Genomic DNA, 21,500 nt, shown 5'->3' with positions numbered 1-21,500 from the left:
AGAAATTAAAAGAGATTACAGATCTCCTTATGAACAATGATACAAAAATTCTCAGTAAAATACTTGCCAACTGAATCCAACAAGCTACTTTCTTAGATGACCTTAGCTTGCTAGTGTTTCTTTTTTGAGGGTAGGGTTGAATGCCTAACTTGATTGGGGTGAACCAGGATTATACAGTTTCTGAGGAAGAGCATGGGACCAGGAAGGGAGGTAGCTCTACACCAGCCAGTCTCAAATCTCTGAGATTTCCAAGGTGTGAGCATGTTCCACCTCACCAGTCCCATGTCCATTCCTCTGGTCACATGCTTTACATGCGCTACAAGATTGACTGCTCTTTCCATATATATTCAATATTTTACTTGAAGAGTCCACTAGAGAAATAAGACCACAGATGGAGATCAAGGGGTTACATACAGGAAGGGAAGAAATTAAGTTCCATTAATTTGAATATGATTAGGTAGATCATATTCATATTCATATGATCAGGTAGGATAAATCATAACTTGTGGGGGAAATCACCATCCTTGACCTCAAGCTATATTACAGAGCAATAGTAATGAAAACCACATGGTATTGGCACAACAACAGACAGGTGAATCAATGAAATAGAATTGAAGAAATAAACTCTCATATCTATGGACACTTGATGTTTGACAAAGACACCAAAAGCATACAGTGGGGAAAAAAACAGCATTTTCAACAAATGGTGCTGGCCTACCTGGCAGTCTACATATAGAAGAATGCAAATTGGTCCATATTTATGTCCTTGTATAAGGCACAAGTCCAAGTGGATCAAGGACCACCACAAAAAAAAAAAACCCTAAATGCTTAATCTAATAGAAGAGAAAGTGTGAAAGAGCTTTAGACACATCAGCGTAGGGGAAATTTTCATGAACAGAACACCAGTACCTCAGGATCTTAGATCAACAACTGACAAATGGGACCTAATGAAACTGAAAAGCTTCTGATAAGCAAAGGACACTGTAACTCACAATAGGAAAAAACAGCAATGGACAGTTTGGGACAAGATCTTTATTAACCCTATGTCCAATAGAGGAGTAATATCCAAAATACTCATGAAGTTAGACGCCAGAAAGACAAATAAACTGATTAAAAAATGGGGTACAGAGCTAAACAGAGAATTCTCAAAAGAGATGTTCAACATCATTACTCATCAGGGAAATACAAATCAAAATGCCCATGAGATTCTACCTTACACCAATAAGAATGGCTAAAATAAAAAAACCCAGGTGACAGCAGATGCTGGCAAAGATGTGGAGAAAGACAAATGCTCTTCCATTGCTGTTGGAATTGCAAGGTGGTACAACCCAACCACTTTGGAAATCAATCTCGTTGTTCCTCAGAAAATTGGAAATAGTTCTACATGAAAACCCAGCTAAATTTCTACTGGGCATATACACAAAAGATGCTTCAACATACAACAAGAACTCCTGCTCCACTGTGTTCATAGCAGCCTTATTTATAATAGCCAGAACCTGGAAACAACTCATATATAACTCAATGGAAGAATGGATACAGAAAATGAGGTACATTTACACAATGGAATACTACTCGAGTATTAAAAATGACAACTTCACAAATTTTGTAAGCAAATGGATAGAGCTAGAAAATATCCTGAATTAGGTAACCCAGATACAAATGGACATACATGCTGTGTATACTAACATGTTGATATGAGCCCCAAAGCTTAGAATACCTGTGATGCAACTCACAGATAATTTGAAGCTTAATAAGAAGAAAGGCCAAAGTATGGATGCCTCAAACCAACTTAGAAGGGGGGCAAAGTAATCATGGGAGGCAGACAGAAGGAGAGACCTGAGTAGAAGAAGGGACAGGGAGGGAAAAAAGGAGACGGGCAGAATCAGGTGTAGGAAGAGACAGGAAAGAAGTCTAGAGAGCCAGGAGAATGAATAGAAATAATTAGAAGGGGGTCAAGGGGAGTGTGACTTGGGAAACCAGTAGAAAGTCCCAGCCACCAGGGATGTCAAAGTCTCCTAGGACCCAATGAGGATGACACTAGCCAAAATACCCAAGACAGGGGAGATAGAAGCTGAAGAGACCAATTCTAGTAGATAGGCATGACCCACATTGGCAAGAAGGAGCCCATCTCAAAATTTTAAATCCAGAATTTTCCATGTCTAAAAGAAGTGCAGGGACAAAAATGGAGCAGAGGCCAAAGGAAAGGGATCCAGAGACAGCCCCACCATAAGATCCATTTCATCCAAAGACACCACAACACTATCCTGATGCCAGGATGTACTTGCAGATATGAGCCTGGTATGGCTGTCCTTGGAGAGGCTCTGCCAGCACCTGACTAAGACAGATGCAGATACTTGCAGCAAACCTTTGGACTGAGCCCTAAGACCCCAATGGAAGAGTTAGCAGAATGGCTGAAGAAGCTGAAGGAGATTGCAACCCTACAGGAAAAACAACAATATCAGCTAACTGGACCTCTCAGAGATTCCAGGGAATAAACCACCAAACAAAGGGTATACATGGATGAGTCCAAGGCTCCAGGTAAACATGTACCAGAGGGCTGCGTTACCTGGCACCAGTGGGAAGGGGAAGCCCTTGGTCCTATGGAGGCTTGTTGCCCCAGCCTAAAATGATGGGGATGATGCTATAGGGGTGATACTGGAATGGGTAGGTGGGGGAGAACCCTTTTAGAGGCAAAGGGGAGAGGAATACGGTGAGAAGGTTCATTGAGGGGAGATGAGGAGGATAACATTTGTAATGTAAACAGATAAAATGATTAATGAAAAATAAATGAGCAGAAAAATTCTTCTAAGGAATTCCTATAGCTGATAAGTGCTTTCAAAAATGTAGCAAAAGTACAAAATTAACACACACACACATGCACACACACATACACACACCAACAGCAAGAAAAAGAAAAAGAAAAAGAAAAAAAGAAATGAATTAGTAGCCTTCCTACATACAAATCACAAACAAATAGACTGAAAGAGAAATCAAGGAAACATTTTTCACTATAGCTCAAAAAACTTAAAAAATGTGGGGTAACTAACCAAAAAGTGAAAGACTTGTATCATGAAAACTTGAAGAAATAAAATTAAAGAAATAAATTTAAATAAAAGTAAAGAAATAGATTTTAAAAATATGCCAGAATATGGAAATGTCTCCCACCCTCAAAGATCCATAGGATTAGCACATTAACAAAAATACCCATCCCACAAAAAGAAATCTTCATATTCAAAGCAAACCCATCAACATCCCCACATAATTCTTAACAAATCTTGAAAGGCCAATTTTCAGCTTTATATGGAAACAACAGAATATTTAAATAATTATGAATAATACAAGGATTGCTGCTGATATCACCATCTCAAGCTCACAATGTCCTATAGATATATATAGTAATAAAGATAGCAATATATTGGTGTAGACCTATGTTGATCAATTGAATCAAATTAAAGACACATAAATAGTCCATACACCTATGTGAACTTGAGAAGCCAGAAATACACACTGAGAAAATATGAGTTTTCAATAAATGATGGTGGTCAAATTAGTTGGTTGAATATAATAATGAACATAGATCTAAGCATATTATACTAAACAAACCTCAACCTCACAAATATCAAACCCTTCAACTGAGAAACAGTGAATCTGCCCTTCTGATATATGGACTGGTATAACAGAAAGTGGAAAATACTTTGAAATTATTAGCACAGGAAAAGATGTTCTTAACACAACACAGACAGCATAAGCACTAAGAGCAGTACTTAATAAATTGGATAATGATACTGAGAATCTTTTGTATGGCAAAACACACCATTATTCCAACAAAATGACAGGCTATAGAATAGGAACAGATATTTACCTACTACATATATGAAATAGGGCTAAAATATAAACTATGTAAAGAATTAAAAAACTGACCATCAGAAAACAAAAAAGTCCACTAAAATTGGGGTATATATCTAAACATAATTATCAAAAAAGGAAACACGATTGACTCAAAAACACAAAGAAACACACAACATTCTTAATCACCAAAGTAATAAATGTGAATAGAAACTTTTTTATTTTATTCCAGTCCAAATAACCAAGATCATTAAAAACAAGTAACAACCCACGCTGGCAAGGGTGTGGAGTAACTCATTCATTGTTGGTTGGATTGTAAACTCATACAGCCAATATGGAAATCATTGTGACTATTTCTCATGAATAGATCTACATGAAGATTTGGCTATTCCTCACTTGACCCATAGAATTTTACATTTATTTTAAGGACACTTGCTCAACCATGTTCACTGTTGCTCTATTCTAAATGACCAGAAACTAGAAACAGCCTACATGTCCTTCAGTGGAAGAATGCATTTTTAAAGCAGTATAGTTTTACAATGGTGTATTACCCAGACATTAAAAAACTAAATTCATAATAAAAGAACGGATGGAGCTAGGGGAAAATCATATGCTGCATGGACATAAAAAAGGCATGAAAAGACATATGGTATGTATCCATTCATTAGCTCTCACTATCTTCAGACCATACACAAAACCAAAGTTAAGTCTCAGGTAGACCTGGTGCTGGAGGAGGTGAGAATTCTACATCTGAATCTGACAGCTGCAAGGAGGAAATGAAACACATTACTCCAGCAAAGGCACATTTCTTTCTTTTTCTTTTTTCTTTTTAATTAGATTTTTGCTTTATTTACATTTCCAATGTTATCCCCCTTTCCCCATTTCACCTCCAAAAACTTCCTAACCCATCTCCCCTCTCCTGCTCACCAGCCCCCTCCCACTTTCCTGACCTGGCATCCCCCTACAATGGAGCATCGAGCCTTCACATGAACAATGTCCTCTCCTCTCTTTGATGTCTAAAAAGGCTGTCCTCTGCTAAATATGTAGCTGTAGCCATGGGTCCCTCCATGTGTACTCTTTGGTTGGTGGTTTAGTCCCTGGGAACTTTGGGGATACTGGTTGGTTCATATTGTTATCCCTCCTATGGGGATGCAAATCCCTTCAGCTTCTTGGGTCCTTTCTTTGGCTCCTACATTGTGGACCATTCAGTCCATTGGTTGGCTGTTAGCCATGGGTATTTTGATCCCACTTCTAAGAAGGACCAAAGTATCCACAATTTGGTCTTCCTTCTTCTTGAGCTTCATGTGGTCTGTGAATTGCACCTTGGGTATTCTGAACTTAAAGACACATTTATTGACTGTGCCCCTCTCTATAAGCCTATGGGGGATATTTTTTCAAACTATTACAATACCTTATTTCCAACAATTTTTATATTCTTGCACAATGTTCTAATGCTTAGAGATCATAAGTATCTGATGCCTTTTTAATGAATCAGTATTTTAAGTGACTTGTTATAATCACTCATTTAATCATTTAACAATCACAGTAAACTTACAAAGTAGATTTTAAATTTGAGGATGAGTGTTTTGGGTCTGCTTGGGTCTTCTACTTACTCATGCTTTTTCTGGTGCTCAGAATTATGCAGATGTTCTTGAAGCAAATATTGGAACACAGGATACAGTTTTAAAAGACTTAGAGTATAATAATGGCTCTTTTTTTAATTTTTTTTCATTTATTGATATATTTATTTACATTTCAAATGATTTCCCCTTTTCTGGACCCCCCCACTCCCCGAAAGTCCCATCAGTCCCCTTCCCTCCCCCTGTTTTCCCATCCAACCCTTCCCACTTCCCTGTTCTGATTTTGTTCTATACTGCTTCACTGAATCTTTGCAGAACAAGGGGCCACTCCTCCGTTCTTCTAGTGCCTCATTTGATGTGTGGATTATGTTTTGGGTAGTCCAGTTTTCTAGGTTAATATCCACTTATTAGTGAGTGAATACCATGATTCATCTTTGGAGACTGGGTTACCTCACTTAGTATGATGTTCTCCAGCTCAATCCATTTGCCTAAGAATTTCATGAATTCATTGTTTCTAAAGGCTGAATAGTACTCCATTGTGTAGATATACCACATTTTTTGCATCCACTCTTTTGTTGATGGATACCTGACTTCTTTCCAACTTCTGGCAATTATAAATAGGGCTTCTATGAACATAGTAGAACATGTATCCTTATTACATGCTGGGAAATCTTTTGGGTATATGTCCAGGAGTGGTATAGCAGGATCTTCTGGAAGTGAGGTGCCTAGTTTTCAGAGGAACCGCAAGACTGATTTCCAGAGTGGTTGTATCAATTTGCAACCCCACCAGCAGTGGAGGAGTGTTCCTCTTTCTCCACATCCTCGCCAACACCTGCTGTATCCTGAGTTTTTAATCTTAGCCATTCTGACTGGTGTAAGTGAAATCTCAGGGTTGTTTTGATTTGCATTTCCCTAATGACTATTGGGTTGAGCATTTTTTAAGATGTTTCTCGGCCATCCGAAATTCTTCAGGTGAGAATTCTTTGTTTAACTCTGTACCCCATTTTTAATAGGGTTGTTTGGTTTTCTGGAGTCTAACTTCTTGAGTTCTTTATATATTTGATATTAGCCCTCTATCTGATGTAGGATTGGTGAAGATCTTTTCCCAATTTGTTGGTTGCCGATTTGTCCTTTTGATGGTGTCATTTGCCTTACAGAAACTTTGCAATTTTATGAGGTCCCATTTGTCAATTCTTGATCTTAGAGCATATGCTATTGGTGTTCTGTTCAGAAACTTTCTCCCTGTACCAAGGTCCTCAAGGATCTTCCCCCAGTTTCTTTTCTATAAGCTTCAGAGTATCTGGCTTTATGTGGAGGTCCTTGATCCATTTAGATTTGAGCTTAGTACAAGGAGACAAGGATGGATCAATTAGCATTCTTCTGCATGTTGACCTCCAGTTGAACCAGCACCATTTGTTGAAAAGGCTATCTTTTTCCAATGGATGTTTTCAGCCCCTTTGTCAAGGATCAAGTGGCCATAGGTGTGTGGGTTCATTTCTGGATCTTCAATCCTGTTCCATTGATCTGCCTGCCTGTCACTGTACAAATACCATGCAGTTTTTAACACTATTGCTCTGTAGTATTGCTTGAGGTCAGGGATACTGATTCCCCCAGACTTCCTTTTGTTGCTGAGAATAGTTTTAGCTATCCTGGGTTTTTTGTTATTCCAGATGAATTTGAGAATTGCTCTTTCTAACTATGTAAAGAATTGAGTTGGGATTTTGATGGGTATTGCATTGAATCTGTATATTGCTTTTGGCAAAATGGCCATTTAAACTATATTGATCTTGCCGATCCATGAGCATAGGAGGTTTTCCTATTTTTTGAGGTCTTCTTCCATTTCCTTCTTCAGGGTCTTGAAGTTCTTGTCATACAGATCTTTCACATGTTTGGTAAGAGTCACCCCAAGATACTTTATACTGTTTGTGGCTATTGTGAAGGAGGTCATTTCCCTAATTTCTTTCTCAGCCTGCTTATCCTTTGAGTATAGGAAGGCCACTGATTTGCTTGAGTTGATTTTATTTTTTTTAATTATTTTATTCGATATAATTTATTTACATATAAAATGATTTCCCCTTTTCTAGCCCCCACTCCCCGAAAGTCCCGTAAGCACCCTTCTCTTCCCCTGTCCTCCCACCCACCCCTTCCCACTTCCTCGTTCTGGTTTTGCCGAATACTGCTTCACTGAGTCTTTCCAGAACAAGGGGCCACTCCTTCTTTCTTCTTGTACCTCATTTGATGTGTGGATTATGTATTGGGTATTCCAGTTTTTTAGGTTAATATCCACTTATTAGTGAGTGCATACCATGATTCACCTTTTGAGTCTGGGTTATCTCACTTAGTATGATGTTCTCTAGCTCCATCCATTTGCCTAAGAACTTCATGAATTCATTGTTTCTAATGGCTGAATAGTACTCCATTGTGTAGATATACCACATTTTTTGCATCCACTCTTCTGTTGAGGGATACCTGGGTTCTTTCCAGCATTTGGCAATTATAAATAGGACTGCTATGAACATAGTAGAGCATGTATCCTTATTACATGGTGGGGAATCCTCTGGGTATATGCCCAGGAGTGGTATAGCAGGATCTTCTGAGAGTGAGGTGCCCAGTTTTCATAGGAACCGCCAGACTGATTTCCAGAGTGGTTGTACCAATTTGCAACCTCACCAGCAGTGGAGGAGTGTTCCTCTTTCTCCACACCCTCTCCAACACCTGCTGTCTCCTGATTTTTTAATCTTAGCCATTCTGACTGGTGTAAAATGAAATCTCAGGGTTGTTTTGATTTGCATTTCCCTAATGACTAATGAAGTTGAGCATTTTTTAAGATGCTTCTCCGCCATCTGAAGTTCTTCAGGTGAGAATTCTTTGTTTAACTCTGTACCCCATTTTTTAATAGGGTTGTTTGGTTTTCTGGAGTCTAACTTCTTGAGTTCTTTATATATATTGGATATTAGCCCTCTATCTGATGTAGGATTGGTGAAGATCTTTTCCCAATTTGTTGGTTGCCGATTTGTCCTCTTGATGGTGTCCTTTGCCTTACAGAAACTTTGTAATTTTTTTTTAAATCAACTCAATCAAATCAGTGGCCTTCCTATACTCAAAGGATAAGCAGGCTGAGAAAGAAATTAGGGAAATAACCCCCTTCACAATAGCCACAAACAGTATAAAATATCTTGGGGTGACTCTTACCAAACATGTGAAAGATCTGTATGACAAGAACTTCAAGACTCTGAAGAAGGAAATGGAAGAAGACCTCAAAAAATGGGATAACTTCCCATGCTCATGGATCGGTAGAATCAATATAGTTAAAATGGCCATTTTGCCAAAAGCAATATACAGATTCAATGCAATACCCATCAAAATCCCAACTCAATTTTTCACAGAGTTAGAAAGAGCAATTATCAAATTCATCTGGAACAACAAAAAACCCAGGATAGCTAAAACTATTCTCAGCAACAAAAGAAAATCTGGGGGAATCAGTATCCCTGACCTCAAGCAATACTACAGAGCAATAGTGTTAAAAACTGCATGGTATTGGTACAGTGACAGGCAGGAGGATCAATGGAACAGGATTGAAGATCCAGAAATGAACCCACACACCTATGGCCACTTGATCCTCGACAAAGAGGCCGAAAACATCCAATGGAAAAAAGATAGCCTTTTCAACAAATGGTGCTGGTTCAACTGGAGGTCAGCATGCAGAAGAATGCGAATTGATTTATCCTTGTCTCCTTGTACTAAGCTCAAATCCAAATGGATCAAGGACCTCCACATAAAGCCAGACACTCTGAAGATAATAGACAAGAAACTGGGGAAGACCCTTGAGGACATCGGTACAGGGAGAAAGTTTCTGAACAGAACACCAATAGCGTATGCTCTAAGAGCAAGAATTGACAAATGGGACCTCATAAGGTTACAGAGTTTCTGTAAGGCAAAGGACACCATCAAGAGGACAGATCGGCAACCAACAAATTGGGAAAAGATCTTCACCAACCCTACATCAGATAGAGGGCTAATATCCAATATATAAAAAGAACTCAAGAAATTAGACTCCAGAAAACCGAACAACCCTATTAAAAAATGGGGTACAGAGTTAAACAAAGAATTCTCACCTGAAGAACTTCGGATGGCGGAGAAGCATCTTTAAAAATGCTCAACTTCATTAGTCATTAGGGAAATGCAAATCAAAACAACCCTAAGATTTCATCTTACACCAGTCAGAATGGCTAAGATTAAAAATTCAGGAGACAGGGGGCGGCGGCAGCGGTGGCGGCGGCAGCAGTGGATGGTCCAGCTGAAGGGCCATCAGCGGTGGAACCTAGGCGACACAGGGTCCAGTTGGGCCCTGCGCCCACGACCACTGACCTTCGCTGACCAGCCGGGCGGCAAGCAGCTGCGGTTCTGCGGAGCCTTTCGCTGCACGGAAGCCACTTCAGAACTTGGCTTCCCGCCAGTCAGGAGAGGCTCACCTCCATCTTGATTTCGGACTCCAGAGATCTGACAGACTGAGGTACACAAACATAATCCGAGGCCCAACACCGCAGGGGTCTGAGCCCGACGGGCGTTGGCCTGCACCCAGGCCCTGGGCTGTGCGGGTGGCCATCGGGGTGCCAACCCAGCCAGGAGGTCTTTTTGCCCTGGCCGGCGCACGCGCCGCCATTTTGCCTACAGGACCCAGAGTGCTCAGGAGGGCAGAGACGGCTAACAAGCGTAGCCTGAGGCTAACAAAACGGGGGTCTAGGCCCCAAAAGGCACAGGACTGACCCCAAGAACTGGGCGGCTTGGTGGGCCATCTGTGTGTCAACCCGCCCAGGAGATTGTTAGCACAACAGACTCTCCCGGTGCTTTCGGGGAGCGCAGAAGAGCACGCCGGCCATCCGGGTCACCTGGCGGACCCAATTAACATTCATAGCCCTAGGGGAACTTTGCTCGGACCTTGGCCCCCCAGGCTTTTGCCTGGACTCAGGGCCTGGGCGACCAGGCTAACCTTGTGTGCGCCAGCCCGGTTGAGGAATCGGCTGCCCAGCGGAGTGAGCAGAACACAGGGGAGGTCACAGCAGCATACACCTTCGGCGCTCCCTGGGGGTGCACACGGGCTCCATCTGGTCCACAGACACAATCTGGGGCAAGGCTTCAGGCAGAAGCCCTCAGCTAAACTCTCTCCACTTCAGATCAGCCTGGGCGGCCGCACCACATCTCCAGGTCCCTCAAGAGGCTAGCGGGGCCTCCGGGCGGCCAGCTGGGAGAAGTCGGTGTGCTCCAGCGGATCCTGCGGGCCCCAGCGGGAGCCTTCGGGTGCCTGCTTCGGGATCTGAACAGCCTGGACAGCAGCACCCTGTCTACAGGCAGTGCATGGTGTAAGCTGTGCACCAGAGGCCAACGGGGAGGGGGCAGCTTGCACTGGTGAGTCCAGCACTGACAAGACCAAGTAACACCAGTGAGAGCTAGATGGCAAAAGGCAAATGCAGGAACGTCACTAACAGAAATCAAGGCAATATGGAAACATCTGAACCCAATTCTCCTCTACCAGCATGTCCTGGATACCCCATCACACCAGTAAAACAAGATTTGGATTTAAAATCACTGGTCATGATGCTGGTACAGGAACACATGAAGGACATACTTAAAGAAATTCAGGAGAAAATGGATGAAAAGTTAGAAGCCCTTGCAAGGGAAACACAAAAATCATTGAAAGAAATCCAGGAGAATACAAAAGCTAACAAGGAAGAAATGCAAAAAACACTTAAAGAAATACAGGAGAACTTTGGTCAACAGGCTGAGGTCATGAAAGACGAAACACAAAAATCTCTTAAAGAAATACAGGAGAACTTTGGTCAACAGGCTGAGGTCATGAAAGAGAAAACACAAAAATCTCTTAAAGAATTACAGGAAAGCACAGACAAGCAAGTGAAGGAGCTAAGCAAAACCATCCAGGATCTAAAATCAGAAGTAGAAACAACTAAGAAAACTCAAAAGGAGACAACTTTGGAGATAGAAAGCCTTGGGAAGAAATCAGGGGACAGAGATGCAAATATCAACAACAGAATACAAGAAATAGAAGAAAGAATCTCAGATGCTGAAGATTCCATAGAAACCATGGACTCAACAGTTAAAGAGAATGCAAAATGCAAAAAGCTTGTAACCCAAAATATCCAGGAAATCCAGGACACAATGAGAAGACCAAAGTTCTTGTCATACAGATCTTTCACATGTTTGGTAAGAGTCACCCCAAGATACTTTTCCTGTTAGTGGCTATTGTGAAGGGGGTCATTTCCCTAATTTCTTTCTCAGCCTGCTTATCCTTTGAGTATAGGAAGGCCACTGATTTGCTTGAGTTGATTTTATAACCTGCCACATTGCTGAAGTTTTTTATCAGCTGTAGGAGCTCTCTAGTGGAGTTTTTTGGGACACTTAGGTAGACTATCATGTCATCTGCAAATTAATGGATTTCTGTATATTGAACCAACTCTCCATTCCCGGGATAAAGCCTACTTGATCATGGTAGATGATCGCTTTGATGTGTTCTTGGATTCGGTTGGCCCGAGTGCTCCAGTGCTGGGGCCCACTGGATTCACTGGAGCACACCTACTTCTCCCCGCTGGCCGCCCAGAAGCCCCTCTAGCCTCTTGCAGGACCTGGAGACGTGGTGCCCCCGCCCATGCTGATCTGGATCAGGAAGCAGAGAGAGTTGAGCTGAGGGCTCCCACTTGAGGCCGTGCCCCAGATTGTGTCTGTGGACCAGATGGAGCCCGTGTGCACCCCCAGGGAGCGCCAAGTGTGTATGCTGCTGGGACCTCCCCTGTGTTCTGATCACTCCGCTGGGCAGCCGATCCCCCAACTGGTCTGGTGCACACAAGGTTAGCCTGGCCGCCCAGGCCCTGAGTCCAGGCAAAAGCCTGGGAGGCCAAGGTCCGAGCAAAGTTCCCCTAGGGCTATGACTGTTAATTGGGTCTGCCAGGTGACCAGGATGGCAGGCGTGAGTGCTCGCGCTCCCCGAAAGCGCAGGGAGAGTCTGCTGTGTTAGCAACCTCCTGGGCGGGTTGACACACAGATGGCCCACCAAGCTGCCCAGTTCTTGGGGTCAGTCCTGGGCCTTTTGGGGCCTAGACCCCCGCTTTGTTAGCCTCAGGCTATGAGTGTTACGGCTCTGCCCGCCAGAGCTCTCTGTCATCCTGTAGGCAAAATGGCAGTGCGCGCACAGGGCAGGGCAAAAACCTCCTGGCTGGGTTGGCACCCCGATGGCCCCCCGAACAGCCCAGGGCCTGGGTGCAGGCCAACGCCCGTCAGGCTCAGACCCCCGAGGTGTTGGCCTCGGATTATGTTTGTGTACCTCAGTCTGTCCGATCTCTCTGGAGTCCGAAACCAAGATAGAGGTGAGCCTCTCCTGACTAGCAGGAGGCCGAGTTCTGAATTGGCTTCCGTGCAGCGAAAGGCGCCACAAAACCACAGCTGCTTGCAGCCCGGCTGGTCAGCGAATGTCAGTAGTCGTGGGCACAGGGCCTAACTGGACCCTGTGTCGCCTTGGTTCCACTGCTCATGGCCCTTCAGCTGGACCAGCTACTGCTGCTCTGCCGCCGCCGCTGCCCCCTCTATTGTTTCTTAACGAACTCTCGTCATTTGATTTTACTCTTGAGTTGATTTTATAACCTGCCACTGTGCTGAAGTTGTTTATCAGCTGTAGGAGTTCTCTAGTGGAGTTTTTTGGGTCACTTAGTTAGACTATCATGTCATCTGCAAATAATGATAGTTTGACTTCTTCCTTTCAAATTTGCATCCCTTTGACCGACCTCCTTATGTTGTCGAATTGCCCGAGCTAGTACCTCAAGTACAATATTGAAAAGATAAGGAGAAAGGGGGCAGCCCTGTCTAGTCCCTGATTTTAGTGGGATTGCTTCAAGTTACTCTCCATTTAGTTTGATGCAGGCTACCGGTGTGCTGTATATTGCTTTAACGATGTTTAGGTATGGGCCTTGAATTCCTGTTCTTTCCAAGACTTTAAGCATGAAAGGATGCTGAATTTTGTCAAATGCTTTTTCAGCATCCAATGAAATGACCATGTGTTTTTTTTTCTTTGAGTTTGTTTATGTAGTGGATTGCATTGATGGATTTCTGTATATTGAACTAACCCTGCATCCCTGGGATAAAGCCTACTTGATTATGGTGGATGAACGTTTTGATGTGTTCTTGGATTCGGTTGGCAAGAATTTTATTGAGTATTTTTGCATCGATGTTCATAAGGGAGATTGGTCTGAAGTTCTCTTTCTTTGTTGGATATTTGTGTGATTTTGGTATCAGTGTAATTGTGGCTTCATAGAAGGAATTGGGTAATGTTCCTTCTGTTTCTTTTTTTTTGTGGAATAATTTGAAGACTATTGGTGTTAGCTCTTCTTTGAAGGTCTGATAGAATTCTGCACTGAAGCCATCTGGTCCTGTGCTTTTTTTGGTGGGAAGACTTTCTATGACCCCTTCTATTTCTTTAGGGGTTATGGGCCTGTTTAGATGATCTATTTGGTCCTGATTTAATTTCGGTATTTGGTATCTGTCTAGGAAATTGTCCATTTCCTCCAGATTTTCCAGTTGTGTTGAGTATAGGCTTTTGTAGTAGGATCTGATGATTTTTTGGATTTCCTCAGTTTCTGTTGTAATATCTCCCTTTTCATTTCTAATTTTGCTAATTTGGATACTTTCTCTGTGCCCTTTGGTCAGTCTGGCTAAGGGTTTATCTATCTTGTTGATTTTTTCAAAGAACCAGCTCCTGGACTCGTTGATTCTTTGTATGGTTCTCTTTGTTTCCGCTTGATTGATTTCAGCCCTGAGTTTGATGATTTCCTGTCTTCTATTCCTCCTGCATGAAATAGCTTCTTTTTGTTCCAGGGCTTTCAGGTATGTCATTAAGCTGCTAGTATATGCTCTCTCCATTTTCTTTTTGGAGGCACTCAGGGCTATGAGTTTTCCTCTTAGCACTGCTTTCATTGTGTCCCAAAGATTTGGGTATGTTGTGCCTTCATTTTCATTAAATTCTAAAAAGTCTCTGATTTCTTTCTTTATTTCTTCTTTGGCCAAGGTGTCATTGAGTAGAGTATTGTTCAGCTTCCATGTGTATGTGGGCCTCTGTTGTTTTTGCTGCTATTGAACACCACTCTTACACCATAGTGATCTGATAGGAGGCATGGGATTAATTTGATCTTCTTATATTTGTTGAGGTCTTTCTTGTGACCAATTATATGGTCAATTTTGGAGAAGGTACCATGAGGTGCTGAGAAAAAGGTATATTCTTTTGCGTTAGGGTGAAATGTTCTATAAATATCAGTCAAATCCAATTGGTCCAAAGCTTCAATTAGTTTTACTGTGTCCCTGTTTAGTTTCTGTTTTCCTGATCGGTCCATTGAGGAGAGTTGAGTGTTGAAGTGCCCCACAATTATTGTGTTAGGTGCAATGTGTGCTTTGAGCTTTAGTAAAGTTTCTTTTACGAATGAGGGTGCCCTTATATTTGGAGCATAGATGTTCAGAATTAAAAGTTCTTCTTGGTGGATTTTTCCTTTGACCAGCAAGAAGTGTCCCTCAGTGTCTCTTTTGATGACTTTAGGTTGAAAGTCAATTTTATCTGATATTAGAATGGCTACTCCGGCTTGTTTCCCGAGACCATTGGCTTGTAAAATTGTCTTCCAGCCTTTTACTCTAAGGTAGTTTTTGTCTTTGACATTTAGTTGTGTTTCCTGTATGCAGGAAAATGTAGGGTCCTGTTTCCTTATCCAGTCTGTTAGTCTATGTCTTTTTATTGGGGAATTGAGTCCATTGATGTTAAGAGATATTAAGGAATAGGGATTATTACTTCCTTTCATTTTTGATGTTATTTTTATATTTGAGTGGTTATCTTCTTTTGGGTTTGATGAAGGAAGGTTACTATCTTACTTTTTCCAGGGTGTAGTTTCCCTCCTTGTATTGGAGTTTTCCTCCTATTATTCTCTGTAGAGCTGGGTTTGTGGAAAGATATTGTGTAAATTTGGTTTTGTCATGGAATGTCTTGGTTTCTCCATCTATTGTGATTGAGAGTTCTGCTGGGTATAGCAGTCTTGGCTGACATTTGTGTTCTCTTAGAGTCAGCATCAGATCTGCCCAGGATCTTCTAGCTTTCATGTTCTCTGGTGAGAAGTCTGGTGTGATTCTGATAGGTCTTCCTTTATATGTTACTTGGCTTTTTCTCTTACTGCCTTTAATATTCTTTCTTTGTTTAGTGCATTTGGGGTTTTAATTATTATGTGGTGAGAGGTATTTCTGCTCAGATACAGTGTGTTTGGAGTTCTGTAGGCTTCTTGTATATACATAGGTATCTCTTTCTTTAATTTGGGAAAGTTTTCTTCCATAACTTTGTTAAAGATATTTGCTGGCCCTTTCAGTTGTAAATCTTCACTCTCATCTATACCTATAATCCTTAGGTTTGATCTTCTCATTGTATCCTGGATTTCCTGGATGCTCTGGGATACAAGCTTTTTGCATTTTGCATTTTCTTTGACTGTTGAGTCAATGGTTTCTATGGTATCTTCGGCATCTGAAATTCTTTCTTCCATCTCTTGTATTTTGTTGTTTATATTTGCATCTATGGCTCCTGATTTCTTCTCAAGGTTTTCTATCTCCGAAATTGTCTTCCTTTGTGATTTCTTAGTTGTTTCTACTTCTGTTTTTAGATTCAGGGTGGTTTTGCTCAGTTCCATCATTTGTTTGTTTGTGTTTTCCTGTAATTCTTTAAGAGATTTTTGTGTTTCCTCTTTCATGACTTCTGCCTCTTGACTCAAGTTCTCCTGCGTTTCTTTAAGTTTTTTTTTTTTTTTTTTCATTTCTTGTTTATTGGCTTCTATCTCTTGAGCCTTATTCTCCTGCATTTCTTTAAGTGATTTTTCTGTTTCCATTATACGGGTTTCTAGCTTATTCATGTTCCCCTGTATTTCTTTAAGAGATTCATTTATGTCCTTTTTGTGTTCTTCTAGCAGCATCATGATCAGTGATTTTAAATCCAAATCTTGTTTCTCTGATGAATTGGCATAACCAGGACTTGCTGATGTTGGAGAGTTTGGTTCAGATGCTGTCATATTCCCTAGATTTCTGTTAGTAGTGTTCCTGCGTTTGCCCTTTGCCATCTTGTTCTATGGAGTTAGATGGTCTTGTCCCTGGCTTGTGTTTTGGCCTCCTGAGGGCTCTGGCGCTATTACTGCAACACTATATGGCTTGGTTACCCCTGTAGCTGATTGCTGATGTCTTCCTCTTGGGTGCCCTTGCAGCTCTAGTGTGCTTTGCCCCAGATTGTGTCTGTGAACCAGATGGAGTCCGTTTGCACCTTCAGGGAGTGCTGATGGTGTATGCTGCCGGTACCTTTTCTGCCTGCTGATCACTCTGCTGGGCAGCTGATCTCCCAATCGGGTTGGTGCAAACAAGGCTAGCCTGACTGCTCAGGCCCTGGGTCCAGGTAAAAGCCTGGGAGGCCAAGGTCCGAGCAAAGTTCCCCTCGGGCTATGACTGTTAATTGGGTCTGTCAGGTGGCCAGGATGGTGGGCGTGTGTGCTCGCGCTCCCTGAAAGTGCAGGGTGAGTCTGCTGGGCTAACAACCTCCTGGGTGGGTTGACACACAGATGCCCCGTTCTTGGGGTCAGTCCAGGGCCTGTTGGGGCCTAGACCCCCCGCTTTGTTAGCCTCAGGCTATGTCTGTTACTGGCTTTGCTGGCTAGAGCTCTCTGGCATCCTGTAGGCAAAATGGCGGCGCGTGCACCAGCGCGGGCAAAAAAACCTCCTGGCTGGGTTGGCACCCCATTGGCCCCCCGAACAGCCCAAGGCCTGGGTGCAGGCCAATGCCCGTTGGGCTTAGACCCCCGCGATGTTGGCCTCGGGTTATGTTTGTGTACCTCAGTCTGTCCAATCTCTCTAGAGTCCGAAAGCAAGATGGAGGCAAGTCTCTCCTGACTGGCAGGAGGCAGAGTTCTGATGTGGCTTCTGTGTGGTGAAAGGCACCGTAAATTTGCAGGTGCTTGACGCCCGGCTGGCCAGCGAAGGTTAGTGGTCGTGGGTGCAGGGCCTAACTGGACCCTGTATCGCCTTGGTTCCACTGCTGATGGCCCTTCGGCTGGACCAGCCACTGCTGCACTGCCGCCACCGCCACTGCCGCCCAATAATGGATCTTTTATTGACAATCATATGGTTGAGTTTCATGTGGAAAGAATGGATTTAGTCACTTTTTTATATATTATCTCTGTTAATATTGCAAATGTCATTATGATTAAAAGTATTTAATATCTATGATTAATAAAATAGTAAATCAAAGCTTATTAATATATAAACTCTACCAATGGTAGGTTGTTACCATTGGTACCACTAGTTGATTTTATACTTTAAAAAAAATTGTATAGACCAATTAACATATTAAAACTTTCCAGTGACTGGAAATTGCACCCTATTGACTACATGTGAAGGGAGTATCAAGATGTGAGTGTAGAGAGTATTTTATGAACCAAGGGGAAGCAGAGCTAAGCAACAAAGCTGAAATGAGAAAATGTCCAACAGTTCCTTTCCTTCTAAAGAACTATTGTAAAGAAAATGACTCCATGGAATATCAGAAATTAAATTTGGATTGATTTGTTATATACTTTTATTTAGGTAAATAACAAACTTTATTGTTATAAACCCCTCAAATGAAGATTTGATGAATTTCTATTTTGCTGAGATAAAGTTTATTTTTTAAAATATATAAACTTTTCCATATCAAAATAACATGCCTTTACCATACCCACTCCTACAATTTGTCTTCCATTACCACTATATTCTTCCTCCCTATTTCATGTCCTTTCTCCTTAGAATATATCCTCCTGACTCCAACTAGTGATGCTCTTATGCAATGGGGGACAGGGTACCTATGGATGCATCAACAACCTACTGGTGGCCATATCTCCAAAGTATTGATTTTGGCACAAATGACCCTAACTTACAATAGCTCTTTAGACAGGGAAGGTCCATGCAGACCTTCCTCATACTTAATAGGATTTGTTAAATTTTCTTTCTTTTTTTGACATTATAATGCAATTACATCATACTTTCCTTTTCTTCCTCCAAACCCTCGGATACAACTCTCCTTGCTCGAGTTCAAATTTATGGCCTTGTTTTCACTAATTATTTTTATATGCAAATATATTTTATGTGTAAATTCATAAAGACATCTGGATAATTATCAATGATCTTATCTGTGTGCATATTTTGAGGTATGGCCATTTGTTGTTAGATAACTAATATAGCTTCTCTTCCCCAGGGAAGAATATTTCTCAGGCTTTTGGCATTATATCATTGCTTGTAGTTCTTTATGTAGTATTGAGGCCATGTAGACTTTTTAGTTTTTGCTTTAACATATCTTTTGTTGTCCATTTTTACCTTATGTTTAGACCATCATGTTGGTCAGCCTTTACAAGCATAGCTTACACATTCATTCCTAGCAAACACAAACTCAATTCAAACTACCCAATCCTCTGGCTCTTAAATATTTTCCATTTAAATATTATCTTCTACAATGTGGCTGGGTTTTATGTATAGGAGCTATTTTATAGATTTTCCACTGGACTGGAGTCTGCAACTGTGCATTTTAATGGACTATTTTCTGTTTTCCTTCATATATATATAAATGCTTTCTATCTGTCATGAGAAAAATTACCTTGATGAGGGACAAGGACTACACTCATGGATATAAGGATAAATATTTAGATTTAGAGTACATTTAGAAATTATGCTTCTTTAATAGTGGTGGTTTTAGATTCTCCTCCACGATCCATGATTTTACTAGCCATGGTATTTAGGAATATTTCCATGAGAAGAAATAGTTTTCATTTTCCTATTAAGGGTTCCTTAAGTCCATTTAGGGATATTTAGATATCACCAATGTATTCATACCACATGCCCATGGTATACCCTAAGGTTTACTGCAATTCTGGTCATAGTTACAGTCGTAAGCATCTTATCTAGGTAGGACTCCTTGTGGTTTTCCTTCTTTGGAACCTTGGTTGATGTCTTTTGGTATCATGAAAACCAGCTTTCATGGAGGAAGTATCCAAATCATTTCCAATACAGAGAAACACAGTCTCGAAAAACAAAACAAATCAAAAATACAAATCATTTCCAGATCAGGGTTTCTGAAGCTCATGGCATTTTTAGCAATGGGAACTTACCTTCTACATTTAGGAGGCAACCAATGAAAACAACTATAGTCTATATTTTTAGGGTGATTGTTGGACACCCTTAACCAATAATTCAAAGATGATGTCTCATACCTGGTAGTGGTGTTTTATTTAATGTTCTTTAGCTCTTAGAGGAAGTGTTGTCAGCACAGAAAGATTCTTTTCCTTTAAATGTATACATATAAATATGTATATTTATGGATACATTTGCTAGAATTTTAAATGGCTTGATCTTATGTAAGTCTCCAATATCAATACTCAACTCCTTTAAAAATTAAAAGATTTTTATGTTACTACTTTCTAAATACATAATTAATTTATTTTGATTTTGTATCTAAATGATATAGCTCAATAGCATCCACTTAAAAGATAGCTTTAAGTTATCTTGGGATACCTGACCTGTTCAATGTTTATCATTTTCAGACATCTTTTAAAAGAAACTGGAAGGCTTATTTCTGTTAGTAATCAATCTTTGCTCACTTCTGTCTTTCATCTCTTTATGTTATCAAAATCCTCACTTTATTCCAGGAGGCTGAATGTGATTACTAGGTGGAATATCCTTCTGTTCTAGGTTTACAAATGAGTTTTCTGGTGAGGTAATTGTCCTGTTACTCAGTCTGTGTATGCAAAGCCCTATTTCCTGCCTATGTACATTTATATTTTTACACACATTTTTCTTATTTAAGATGTTACCATGTTCATTCCTAATATAACCTATGTTGCCAATATACTTAATAGGATGTTATTATTCAATAAATATCAGCTACCTTTTGTATCTTACTGAAACCTGAGATTGAATAATGACAGATTTTATTATAGAGTAGAAGAAACACAATTATTGAAAGGAGACAAACATATTTTATTGCTAGATAGTCAAATTATGTTATTTATGCATAGAAGTATTTTATCGTATTGTTTATTAGAAAATATTGCATGCATCTATCAGAATTGTGACAGGGTGAATACGCTTTTGTAAATCACCAGTAAACAATATTAAAAGAGTGATTGACTCCCCATGGCCATTTTCACTGCCCAGTGGGGCAGAAAAGTATCACTAGATACTGTATCATCCCCAGCTAAAGATCTCTGGATGTGCAAACCGCCAGGGATCTGCCTGCACCCAGGACCTGAGCACATATGTGGTTCCACCCAGGACCTGAGCACTTAAGTGGTTCCACCCAGGACCTGAGCACATAGGCGGTTCATCTGCCAGTCCACTGGTCATGGGGCCTGTGTCCTGCATGGAGAGCAGCAGAAGGAGAGACTCCCTCAGTCATATTCGCTGCCTGCCAGGGCAGAGAAGCATCACTAGCTTAAGGTCTCTGGGGGTGCAAACTGCCAGGGATCTGCTTGCGCCCAGGAACTGAGCACATAGGCGGTTCATCTACCAGTCCACTGGTCATGAGGCCTGTGTCCTGCATGGAGAGCAGGGAGAGCAACAGAGGGGGCAACTCCCCGCAGCCACCTACAAAGCCTGCCTGGGCAGAAAAGCATCACTAGGTACTGTATTATCCTGAGCTTAAGATCTCTGGGGGTGCAAACCGCCAGGGGTGTGCCTGCGCCTAGGACCTGAGAACACTGGCAGTTCATCTGCCAGCCAGTTGTGGGGCCTGTGTTCTACATGAGAATCAACAGAGGGAGTTACCCCACCACCACCACCACCATCTTCGCTCCATGTCAAAGCAGTCCTGGAACACCTGGTTCACCTTGACAACCCAAGTATAACATTACTTGAGGCAAGACTGAGCAGGGCTCCAAAGGCACAAATAGGAAGACAGCTTATCAACAATCTGTGACAGAGGAAACCCAGTTGTCCAATGTCCCGGAAATAGCTTTAAACGTCCACAGTAGGTTGAAGCACCAGCCA

Source organism: Apodemus sylvaticus, chromosome 3, assembly GCF_947179515.1.
Source record: "Apodemus sylvaticus chromosome 3, mApoSyl1.1, whole genome shotgun sequence".
Taxonomy (NCBI): domain Eukaryota; kingdom Metazoa; phylum Chordata; class Mammalia; order Rodentia; family Muridae; genus Apodemus; species Apodemus sylvaticus.
The sequence above is the reverse complement of the archived record's forward strand: the minus strand, read 5'-3'. Positions refer to the sequence as shown.